Here is a 13478-nt window from a genome sequence, read left to right on the forward strand (position 1 = left end):
CTCCCCACTCCCTTGTGAGTGCCGAAAAATTTTATTTGACCATGTTGTATGGTTCTTTGTAATTTAATAATTTTTTTGTTTTGTTTTGTTTTAAATATAATCTATTTATTAGGACACATTTTCAGTACACACATCCTCTCAGCACAGGTGCAAGCATATGTCCATTTTTCCAGTTTAAAAAAAACCCAAAACAAAACAAAACAAAAAACTAACCACTAACAAAAACTTTAACTAAAAAAAAAAGCCTAAGAAAAGTAGTTCGCCCCCACCCCCCACCCACATTGGTCCACATTCACTTAATTACGGGTGTATAGTATTCTATTTTGTTATGCTTTCTGTAGATGTTACATGATTCTATACTAACTAACATCCATAAATATTTCAGTTTCTGTCCTCATTCTGAAAAAGCCAATATTTCCAATAAGCTGTTACAAATGATAATGATTATTCTACTGATATCGACCTTGCAAAGCACATTCTCCCAGTTTCGTTCCCTCTTGAAAAGGTCTTGTCATGATGTGCATTTCCAAAATCCTGCTTTTAGTGTTTCAAAAGTAGGGTTTTTTTCTTGCAACCAAATTGGAGATTTAGTTATATTTGCAGAATATTAGCGGAATATTATCGTAGATGTACCAAAACGTTAAAACAAAAGAGATAAATGATGCTATAAAAGCCTTCGAAAAATGCAAATACACCATTCAATCTATTGCAAATGTAAATCTATATCTATTCTAGCAGCTTTAAAGTGTAACACCTCTGAAGAACTGATGAGAGCAATCACACTACAACTTTTTTTTTCTTAGCATCTTTACCCCCAACTTTTCAAATTATTGACTAGCTGGTTTGTTTACACCGCACAAACTAGCTTTAAACAACAAGAGCTTGTGTAAAAACCCCCAAATGAGATGAATATTCGTAATGCATTGCGCACATGTCTGCAGAATGCTCCTAGAACCTGAATAATATCTGCATATCCCAAAGACCTAATTATCCAAATGGAATACTTGCCGTTTCTGTGACCTGGCTCAAATTGGGGATTTTGTTATATGTGCAGAATATTAGCAGAATATTATCGTAGATGTACCAAAACGTTAAAACAAAAGAGATAAATGATGCTATAAAAGCCTTCGAAAAATGCAAAAACACCATGCGATCCATTGCTAATGTAAATCTATATCCATTATAGCAGCTTTAATGCACAACACCTCTGAAGAACTGATGAGAGCAGTCACACTACGACTAAAAAAAAAAAAAAAAAAAAGAAAAATCTAAAAAAAACTAAAATTCTACTAATATTAGGGACTTGTTCGACCTTGCAAAGCACATTCTCCCAGTTTTGTTCCCTCTTGAAAAGGTCTTGTCATGATGTGCATTTCCAAAATCCTGCTTTTAGTGTTTCAAAAGTAGTGTTTTTTTTTCTTGCAACCAGAAAGTTGGGCTCTTTTTTTTTTTTTTAGCATCTTTACCCCCAACTTTGCAAATTATTGACTAGCTGGTTTGTTTACACCGCACAAACTAGCTTTAAACACCAAGACAGCTTGTGTAAAAACCCCCAAATGAGATGAATATTCGTAATGCATTGCACACATGTCCACAGAATGCTCCTAGAACCTGAATAATATCTGCATATCCCAAAGACCTAATTATCCAAATGGAATACTTGCCGTTTCTGTGACCTGGGTCAAAATGGGGATTTTGTTATATTTGCAAAATATTAGCAGAATATTATCGTAGATGTACCAAAACGGTAAAACAAAAGAGATAAATGACGCTATAAAAGCCTTTGAAAAATGCACATCGGCTAAAGTTTTCTTAGAGGTCTTATTTATGTCTTTGCGGATAAGAAATCAATATAAGTGAATCTCTAAAGGATCTTTGTGTTGGTAAATGCAACTTCTGCAAATTTACAGGATTTCAGTTCTGTTGCAACATGTTGATGGTCATATGAACTATGTTTTCAGCTCAAAAATGTCCAATTTCATCACAATTAATACTATATTTTCATGTCACAAATGGCCAAGTTATATTTTAACTGAATTTACCTGAAAAAAAAAATTCTATTCTTTTAGATTCCCCAGTTTTTCTTACAAGATTCTATCCTACATATCACATGTTTTATTTTTACAGGTTCAATATGGAGTATGGTGCCGATCCATCCTGCTTATGTTACGCCAATACATACATTAAGAATGTCACACGTCACTTTTGAAATCAATAGTTTTCTAATAATAAGCATTTTTATAATGAAATAACAATTCTATATTGTTATTAACTCTTTAGTATGATGATAAACTATACAATAAATAATTCTGATCCTAGTTTTTGCACAGGGATCATTAGTGGAAACGGTGACATGGCTGCAGAGCATCAGTACGATGGGATCTGTAACAACCATGTCACATCCGTCCACTGCCACATTTTGTGTTTTTGCGTCAGCTGTTATTGTTTTAGATCCACAATACTAACATTTTGGAATAAGAGGAGAATTAGCAATAGTAAGTATATAAGTTTATTACTAATAAAGTACTGGTACTGACCAGAGCATCATGGGTAATGTCACGTCCGTCCACCAGTAAAAGTTTTCACATACACGTGCTATTCCAAATCCAATATTTCTGAAAATAGAGCTTCCACTGTCAAATAATATCAGTAGTCTGTGCGCAAATGTATTAGCATTATTTCAACACAGTTCTATGCATTTCTTACAACTTTTTTTTTTGACAAAAATGGCCACTCATTTGACCCCCTAAGTAAATTTTAGCCGAAATACACCATTCGATCCATTGCTAATGTAAATCCATATCCATTCTAGCAGCTTTAATGCATAACACCTCTGAAGAACTGATGAGAGCAGTCACACTACAACTAAAAAAAAGGAAAGTCAAAAAGTCAAGAGTGGGACTAAGCTGAAGAGAGGACTGCAATTAGACTAGAGCAGTAAAAAGTACCATCATTTGCAAACACAGTAGCGCACAGACTGAAAAAATACCAGACAAAAGGAAAGAAAGCAAAAAAAAAAGCCCTTGAAGGGAAGGCAGAACATGGCAAACATGCTCAGAAATTGTAAACACTGTCGCATAATTTGGTATTTACAGATTTACAGGGAATTATGAAGTTTGTATTTGTCCTCCAAGCGATGTCATGGAAGGACAATGGAAACTGGTGTTAATTACAGCTCAATGAATTGATGTTGCTAAAAAAAATAAATAAATAAAAAAAAAAATTAAAAAAAAACATGGCCCGCAGCATTAGTAAGAAATCCTGCTGAACTGAAGCTTTTAAGTCAGTAAGCTGCTTTATATACTTAAAGAGCAAACAGCACTTCACAGGAGTTTAGATCTTGAAAAATAACCCCACACAAATATCAACATAATTAAAGGTCAGACAGAAAAAAAATGTTTTACGAGGGAATCAGTTAGCAAGGCCAAATCACGCTCAGACATATTGAGCCGAGCTAATGTGATGCTGATCATCCTGCGGTGAGTGACGGCGGCTACAGTTAAATGGCTTTAGGTGTGAGGGAGGAAGTCAAACGCTCTCATGGGACATGTTATCATCATCACAGGGCTTATAATGCCAGCTGAGAATGTCAGCCTCTCGCCTCCGGAGTCTTTAACCATTTCTCACCTCCAACAAATAAAGCTCATCGGCCCACAGCAGCACGTTGAGCCGCTTTTCCTCAAAAATCCATGCAACGTCATGCCTGGTTAAATTAAAAAAAAGACTAAATTTTAATGAAGTTTCCCTTTCCAGCTCCAAACAGCTCTTCCATTTCTGTCAGGCATTGCATAATGAAAAATACAGTGTCCAATATCACTTCACAGGCAAAATTAATGCATGTATAAAAGCAAATTTTACTATGCATGTTGACATATTTGAACTGCAAATGTACTGCGTGCTTACACAGTACATTTGCAGTGCTCACACATTTAAATAGTATGCAAGCTGAATAGAGATTAAATGTAGAAAGGCCCCAGCAGGCTGTGATTCTTTCATCATTAAACTAAACTAAGACAGACTACCACAACCAACCTTACTGCACTGCTAACAGTGGAGCTACAAGCCAGAAAGTCTATTAATTCACTCTGTTAGCTGTGGATATATCCAAAATGTTAAGTCTTCATGAGAAGTTCAGTGAATATATTTGGAGTTTTGGAATGTTTTTCAACAAAGACATGAAGAAAAAGTTCATGCTTAGTATCTAAATACATGTAAAAATGGTCAAAGTTACATATCATTAGCTCTATTTTGGCTGAAAAGTAGGTTTAATCATGAGGACAAATGCTACAAAACACACTCAAAAATAACAAACCCATTTAACACTTAAAGGCTGGATAAAAGTGACAAGTAACATCCTTGTTGCACTGATAACAACAAGCTGGAAAATATATTAATTATTTTGTTAGATGTGAATTTATCCACGATTTGAAGTCTTCAAGAAAAGTTCAATGGATAATTTGGGAGTTTGGAGTGTTTTTCAGCGGAAAAAGTTCATAGTTAGTGTCTAAATACATGTAATATATAGTAAAAGTTAAATATAATTAGCTCTATTTTGGCTGAAAAGTAGGTTTAATCATACAAAACACACACTTGAAAATAACAAACCTATTTAATATTTGAAGCAGAAGTGCTGGTGCAACTAAAAAATGGTAAACCGGTGATACCCAGGAGGACTGGGAACTCCAAAGGTCTGAAAAGAAGTGGGTTGGCTTGGAGAACCAGGCTGGATAAAAGTGACAAGTAACATCCTTGATGCACTGATAACAACAAGCCGGAAAATCTATTAATTTATTTTATTAGCTGTCAATTTATCCACAATTTGAAGTCTTCAAGAAAAGTTCAATGGATATATTAGAAGTTTTGGAGGGTTTTTCAGCCAAAACATGAAGAAAAAGTTCCTACTTACTGTTTAAATACATGTAATATATGGTAAATTTAATTATAATTGGCTAAATTTTGACTAAAAAGTAGGATTAATCATGCAAAATGCACACTTGAAAATAACAACCCATTTAACACTTAAAGCAGAAGTGCTGGTGCAACTAAAAAATGGCAAACCGGTGATACCCAGGAGGACTGCGAACTCCAAAGGTCTGAAAAGAAGTGGGTTGGCTTGGAGAACCAGGCTGGATAAAAGTGACAAGTAACATCCTTACTGCACTGCTAACAGTGGAGCTACAAGCCAGAAAGTCTATTAATTCACTCTGTTAGCTGTGGATATATCCAAAATGTTAAGTCTTCATGAGAAGTTCAATGAATATATTTGGAGTTTTGGAATGTTTTTCAACAAAGACATGAAGAAAAAGTTCATGCTTAGTATCTAAATACATGTAAAAATGGTCAAAGTTACATATCATTAGCTCTATTTTGGCTGAAAAGTAGGTTTAATCATGAGGACAAATGCTACAAAACACACTCAAAAATAACAAACCCATTTAACACTTAAAGGCTGGATAAAAGTGACAAGTAACATCCTTGTTGCACTGATAACAACAAGCTGGAAAATATATTAATTTATTTGTTAGATGTGAATTTATCCACGATTTGAAGTCTTCAAGAAAAGTTCAATGGATAATTTGGGAGTTTGGAGTGTTTTTCAGCGGAAAAAGTTCATAGTTAGTGTCTAAATACATGTAATATATAGTAAAAGTTAAATATAATTAGCTCTATTTTGGCTGAAAAGTAGGTTTAATCACGAGGACAAATGCTACAAAACACACTCAAAAATAACAAATCCATTTAACACTTAAAGGCTGGATAAAAGTGACAAGTAACATCCTTGTTGCACTGATAACAACAAGCTGGAAAATATATTAATTTATTTTGTTAGATGTGAATTTATCCACGATTTGAAGTCTTCAAGAAAAGTTCAATGGATAATTTGGGAGTTTGGAGTGTTTTTCAGCGGAAAAAGTTCATAGTTAGTGTCTAAATACATGTAATATATAGTAAAAGTTAAATATAATTAGCTCTATTTTGGCTGAAAAGTAGGTTTAATCATACAAAACACACACTTGAAAATAACAAACCTATTTAATATTTGAAGCAGAAGTGCTGGTGCAACTAAAAAATGGTAAACCGGTGATACCCAGGAGGACTGGGAACTCCAAAGGTCTGAAAAGAAGTGGGTTGGCTTGGAGAACCAGGCTGGATAAAAGTGACAAGTAACATCCTTGATGCACTGATAACAACAAGCCGGAAAATCTATTAATCTATTTTATTAGCCGTGATTTATCCACAATTTGAAGTCTTCAAGAAAAGTTTAATGGATATATTAGAAGTTTTGGAGGGTTTTTCAGCCAAAACATGAAGAAAAAGTTCCTACTTACTGTTTAAATACATGTAATATATGGTAAATTTAATTATAATTGGCTAAATTTTGACTAAAAAGTAGGATTAATCATGCAAAATGCACACTTGAAAATAACAACCCATTTAACACTTAAAGCAGAAGTGCTGGTGCAACTAAAAAATGGCAAACCGGTGATACCCAGGAGGACTGCGAACTCCAAAGGTCTGAAAAGAAGTGGGTTGGCTTGGAGAACCAGGCTGGATAAAAGTGACAAGTAACATCCTTACTGCACTGCTAACAGTGGAGCTACAAGCCAGAAAGTCTATTAATTCACTCTGTTAGCTGTGGATATATCCAAAATGTTAAGTCTTCATGAGAAGTTCAATGAATATATTTGGAGTTTTGGAATGTTTTTCAACAAAGACATGAAGAAAAAGTTCATGCTTAGTATCTAAATACATGTAAAAATGGTCAAAGTTACATATCATTAGCTCTATTTTGGCTGAAAAGTAGGTTTAATCATGAGGACAAATGCTACAAAACACACTCAAAAATAACAAACCCATTTAACACTTAAAGGCTGGATAAAAGTGACAAGTAACATCCTTGTTGCACTGATAACAACAAGCTGGAAAATATATTAATTTATTTTGTTAGATGTGAATTTATCCACGATTTGAAGTCTTCAAGAAAAGTTCAATGGATAATTTGGGAGTTTGGAGTGTTTTTCAGCGGAAAAAGTTCATAGTTAGTGTCTAAATACATGTAATATATCGTAAAAGTTAAATATAATTAGCTCTATTTTGGCTGAAAAGTAGGTTTAATCATACAAAACACACACTTGAAAATAACAAACCTATTTAATATTTGAAGCAGAAGTGCTGGTGCAACTAAAAAATGGTAAACCGGTGATACCCAGGAGGACTGGGAACTCCAAAGGTCTGAAAAGAAGTGGGTTGGCTTGGAGAACCAGGCTGGATAAAAGTGACAAGTAACATCCTTGATGCACTGATAACAACAAGCCGAAAAATCTATTAATCTATTTTATTAGCCGTGATTTATCCACAATTTGAAGTCTTCAAGAAAAGTTCAATGGATAATTTGGGAGTTTGGAGTGTTTTTCAGCGGAAAAAGTTCATAGTTAGTGTCTAAATACATGTAATATATAGTAAAAGTTAAATATAATTAGCTCTATTTTGGCTGAAAAGTAGGTTTAATCACGAGGACAAATGCTACAAAACACACTCAAAAATAACAAATCCATTTAACACTTAAAGGCTGGATAAAAGTGACAAGTAACATCCTTGCTGCACTGATAACAATGGAGCTACAACCCAGAAAATCTATTAATTCATTTTATTTGCTGTGAATTTATCCAAAATTTGAAGTCTTCAAGAAAAGTTCACTGAATATATTGGGGAGTTTGGAGTGTTTTTCAGCCAAAACATGAGGAAAAAGTTCATACTTAGTGTCTAAATACATGTAATATATGGTAAAAGTAAAATATCATTAGCTCTATTTTGGCTGAAAAGTAGGTTTAATCATGAGGACAAATGCTACAAAACACACTCAAAAATAACAAACCCATTTAACACTTAAAGGCTGGATAAAAGTGACAAGTAACATCCTTGTTGCACTGATAACAACAAACCAGAAAATCTATTAATTTATTTTATTAGCTGTCAATTTATCCACAATTTGAAGTCTTCAAGAAAAGTTCAATGAATATATTGGGAGTTTGGAGTGTTTTTCAGCAAAAACATGAAGAAAAAGTTCATACTTAGTATCTAAATACATGTAATATGTAGTACAAGTTTAATATAAATAGCTCTCTTTTGGCTGAAAAGTAATTAATATTTGAAGTAGAAGTGCTGGTGCAACTAAAAAATGGTAAACCGGTGACACCCAGGAGGACTGGGAACTTACAAGGTGTGGTAGCTCTAACACTCCTTTAACTACCCCTTTCCTAACACGTTACAAGTTTTTTGTTTTTTTGTTTTTTTTTTTCAAATCAAATGCAAAATCTTGGTGCATATTTCACATTAATGCAAAAAAAAAATAAAATAAGCCATTGCTACTAGTTTGTTGCCTAATCCAATGAGAAACAATAAGATAATCAATAGGGATTCAAATCACTTTATTATAACGTTTATCCTGTGATTATAAATAGATATACATATGTCCATATTTTGCTTATTATAATATTATAACATAACAAAATAGAAATTTATTATTATTTATTATTAGCGCTACTATTTTATGAGTACTACTCTGTTATTTGGTGTTTTTACCAAAAAAAAGTACTAGTAATAGTTACTTATTTTCCAATGTGCAACTGCCTGTTTTTTCACTATTGTTTTTTTTTAAAATATATATATATATATATATATATATATATATATATATATATATATATATATATATATATATATATATATATATTTTAAAGTTATTATATTACTATCTTCTTAAAATATTTCGAAAAACAGTGAGTTGACATGGAGAACTACGCTGGATAAAAGTGACAAGTAACATCCATGCTGCATTGCTAAAAATGGAGCTACAAGCCAGAAAATCTATTAATTCATTTTATTAGTGGTGGATATTTCCAAAATTTGAAGTCCTCAAGAAAAGTTGCATGAATATATTGGGAATTTGGAGTGTTTTTCAGCAAAAACAAAGAAAAAGTTCATACTTAGTGTCTAAACACACGTAATATATAGTAAATTTAATTATAATTAGCTAAATTTTGGCTAAAAAGTAGGATGAATCATGCAAAACGCACACTTGAAAATAACAAACCTATTTAATATTTGAAGCAGAAGTGCTGGTGGAACTAAAAAATGGTAAACCGGTGATACCCAGGAGGACTGGGAACTCCAAAGGTCTGAAAAGAAGTGGGTTGGCTTGGAGAACCAGGCTGGATAAAAGTGACAAGTACCATCCTTGCTGCATTGCTAACAATGGAGCTACAAGCCAGAAAATCTATTAATTCATTTTATTAGCGGTGGATATTTCCAAAATTTGAAGTCTTCTAGAAAAGTTCACTGAATATATTGGGGAGTTTGGAGTGTTTTTCAGCCAAAACATGAGGAAAAAGTTCCTACTTAGTGTCTAAATACATGTGGGTGCTTCTCTGAAACTGGGTTCATTTTGGTACCTGGCACTGTTCCAGCTTTTTAGACCCAATAATAAAAAAGAAACTTAGACATAATTCCCCCTAGGATATACCTAATGATGACCTCAGATAAATGCAAATAGAATTATACTCTTGCCCTGAGCCATCCCAAAATTAATGATTTTTTAAATAAAACATTGGGGCCAAAATACGACCAAAATTGGGACATGCAAAGCTACCCCAGGTGTCTGCATTAGATCTGGAACACATGTCTGTAAATGGTCTTATATACCGTTATAAATAAAGATATTATGTTAACTTTGATGATCCTAGTGGGGTTTTTTAATCCAAACGTGGGTTTTTCATGAATCTCAGTCTCATTCCAGGTTTTGTGTGTAACCCATTGTGTCCACTCGCGTTACATGCAGAACCTGAACATTTAAACGCAAATAAATCGCAAATGATGTTGCAACAGCAGTTGTTTTTGTGAAACACTCTGCCTTGAATAATTAGTTCAATTCCCAAAATGTACCTGTGAGAGAATAAAGAGATATTCAAAAATATAGTAGCGTGCAATTTTCGTGTCCTTTTGACCGTGTTACATGCAGATTTTTGTATTAAACATAATGTTGTAGTAGTAGTAGTAGTGGTGGTAGTTTATTTCGAGCATATAGAATCATCAGATAACAAAGAATTATGTAACATGGTCACAAAAAATAAATAAATAAAAAATTTCTGCACTCGAAAAGGAGTGGGAAGAAGTAGAACTTACTGACTCCCACCCCCTTTTTATAAACTAATAATCAAACTACATCTGTTTCCTTTGCTTTGTTAACACACATTTTCCTCTGTATATTTTTACAATAACACAAAACATCCATACAGATCATTCATATACACTGTTTTAGTCACCTCACACACAATCAGAATTGCGTAATCAACCATTTTTAATATAGACTATAATATTTATATGTACTTTAAATATTCACTCCAAATACAAAGATCAATAAATGTGATAACATCTTCTTATCATGATAACCAATTAACCCCCCGGTATCCGGATGCACCTTTTAGGCACACTTTGCATTTCGTTTTAAAAAACTTCATATTATTTTTCATAATTTAAATAAGGTTAGAATTCAAAAGTTGTTGATTTTTGCATGATGTTTAAAATTCTGGCCACCAACTACAATTTGCACATTGTAAACAAAAGAAAATTACAAGACTAGCATCTGTCTCCCAAGTGTGCCTAAAACGCACTATTTCTTCCATTATAACCACTGTTTTTGATCCGAAAGCCATTAAGGCATAAATCCTGCTTTTACTGATATCTGGGCTTCATTTGAGAGGTAAGGGTCTAAATTAATTTATTAACGTTGTTAATGTTGCTGTTAATCATTGCCATATGCCAGGCTGCAAAAATCAAATAATATTTAATCCAATTTTTATGTAGTATTTTGAAAAAAACAAAACAAAACATATTTTGTGTTTTTTGCATCAAAAAATGTAGTGACGTCATGATGAAAAGACATCGTTTAAAAGGTTAAAAAAATGTAAAATGAATGATTATTTGATATGTATGATTAGGGCTGACCTTGATTTACACAAATGAAATGAAATTAGAGCAGAAAAAAAAAATCAATACATAATATTTAATAGTTTGATTTATAGGTGTACAGTTTACGCACACTTGGTGACAGATGCTAGTATTTTTGAACATTTGACCTAGCACCAAAAATAATAATGCAAATTAACCAGTTTTGGAGTTAATCATTGGCATATGCCAGGCTGCAAAAATCAAATAATATGTGATCCAATTTTTATGCAGTGTATTGAAAAAAAAAATTTTTTTGTGTTTTTGCATCCAAAAAAATGGTTTGTTTACATTACAAACACGGCATTTAAAGGGTTAAAAAATGTGACAATTATTGAGTATTTGGTATTTTTATTTACGGCTCAAGTTGGTGAAAGAGAAAAAAGTGTAAAGAATTAAAAACAAACTGTATGAAAAATTTTCTGACATTATTCCACAAGTGTGCCAAAAAGGCACACTTGGTGCTTAGTAAGGGCCTTGCTGGACGGGATACCAGAGGGTTAACTAGAATAATATCTTCTTTTATGCGTACTTCTATGATGTTCTATATTTTTTTATTATAGTGGATTTATATTTATTTATGTAAAATAATATAAAATAATAAGAATATAAAAATGGGTTTTATTTGAAAAATCGTTTCTCTTTTATCTCAATAAGCATTTATTTTTTTAAAACAGACCCAAAGAGCTTCCAAACTTGCTTCATAATGTTAGTCTACATCTGGTTGGAAGTTTTAGCCCCCGTGTCCTGTTTTCAGGGACCAGTTTCATGTAATAAATGGTAAAAGTTAAATATAAATAGCTCTATTTTGGCTGAAAAGTAGGTTTAATCATGCAAAACACACACTTGAAAATAAGAAACCCATTTAACATTTGAAGCAGAAGTGCTGGTGTGACAAAAAAAATGGCAAACAGGTGATACCCAGGAGGACTGCGAAACTCAAAAGGTCTGAAAAGAAGTGGGTTGGCTTAAAGAACCAGGCTGGATAAAAGTGACAAGTACCAACCCTCCCTAAACAACTCACTCAGTGGTACTCTAGTCCAAGGTGCTTATCAGCTGCTCCATGGCCAACATTAGAGCAACTGCCATTTTATGCTCCAGCGTACGCCGCTGTATAAAAGCAAAGAAGGGCAGAGCTGGAATAGAGCATGCATGATCAGCAAAATCCTCCTCTGGACAAATAAAGGTTGAAAAAAAAAAGCCCTTACAGCCGGCAGCATAGAAGAAGAGTCCAAAAAGGAAAAAAAAAAAAAAAAACATAAACGCAGACTGGCCCTTTCAGCAGATGGATAGGGCCAAAGAAAAATGGCGAGGCAGGAGACAGGATGCCCTGAACAAATTGTTCATATGGCTCCTTGAAGCAGTGTTTATGCTCTGGGGGTGATGTGGGGCAAACTGCCACAGCACATCCACAAGAAAAGCAGGGCTCGAGTGGGATGTACTACAGCCTCGCCCCACTGTTGGTTATTTATGAGGCTCTGTTGTGCATGTGCAGAATTCTGCTCATTTGCGTATAATGCACTAGTCCCACCAATGCATTCACAACCTTACTCTAGTGCAGGGGTCTCAAACATGCAGCTAAAGGTTCCAATCCAGCCCGTGGGATGTTTTTGCCAAGTGCAAAAATTCCACAGTCTTGAAGTGAATTAAGCAAAAAAAAAAAAAAAAAAAAAAAAAAAAAAATTAGCTTGAATTAGGAAAAAATCTTGAATTAAGCAAAAAAATAAAAAAATAATAATAATAATCTTGAATTACAGGGTGGGGAAGCAAAATTTACAATGAACATTTAGTTGTTTTTTCTCAGCAGGCACTACGTCAATTGTTTTGAAACCAAACATATATTGATGTCATAATCATACCTAACACTATTATCCATACCTTTTCAGAAACTTTTGCCCATATGAGTAATCAGGAAAGCAAACGTCAAAGAGTGTGTGATTTGCTGAATGCACTCGTCACACCAAAGGAGATTTCAAAAATAGTTGGAGTGTCCATAAAGACTGTTTATAATGGAAAGAAGAGAATGACTATGAGCAAAACTATTACGAGAAAGTCTGGAAGATACTATTAAAGAAGAATGGGAGAAGTTGTCACCCCGATATTTGAGGAACACTTGCGCAAGTTTCAGGAAGCGTGTGAAGGCAGTTATTGAGAAAGAAGGAGGACACATAGAATAAAAACATTTTCTATTATGTCAATTTTCTTGTGGCAAATAAATTCTCATGATTTTCAATAAACTAATTGGTCATACACTGTCTTTCAATCCCTGCCTCAAAATATTGTAAATTTTGCTTCCCCACCCAGTATATACCGGGTGGGGAAGCAAAATTTACAATGAGCATTTAGTTGTTTTTTCTCAGCAGGCACTACATCAATTGTTTACATTTACATAATTTCCATAATAGAAAATGTTTTTATTCTATGTGTCCTCCTTCTTTCTCAATAACTGCCTTCACACGCTTCCTGAAACTTGC

The 13478-nt window shown here is 33.6% G+C and overlaps 1 protein-coding gene across 2 annotated transcripts in view; it reads right to left on the reverse strand.

Annotated features, from left to right (window-relative positions):
* Positions 1-13478, reverse strand: part of adgra1b (adhesion G protein-coupled receptor A1b) — a 667465-nt gene that overhangs the window by 129632 nt on the left and 524355 nt on the right. The gene's annotated exons all lie outside the window — the stretch shown is intronic.

Source organism: Sphaeramia orbicularis, chromosome 15, assembly GCF_902148855.1.
Source record: "Sphaeramia orbicularis chromosome 15, fSphaOr1.1, whole genome shotgun sequence".
NCBI classification, from domain to species: Eukaryota; Metazoa; Chordata; class Actinopteri; order Kurtiformes; family Apogonidae; genus Sphaeramia; species Sphaeramia orbicularis.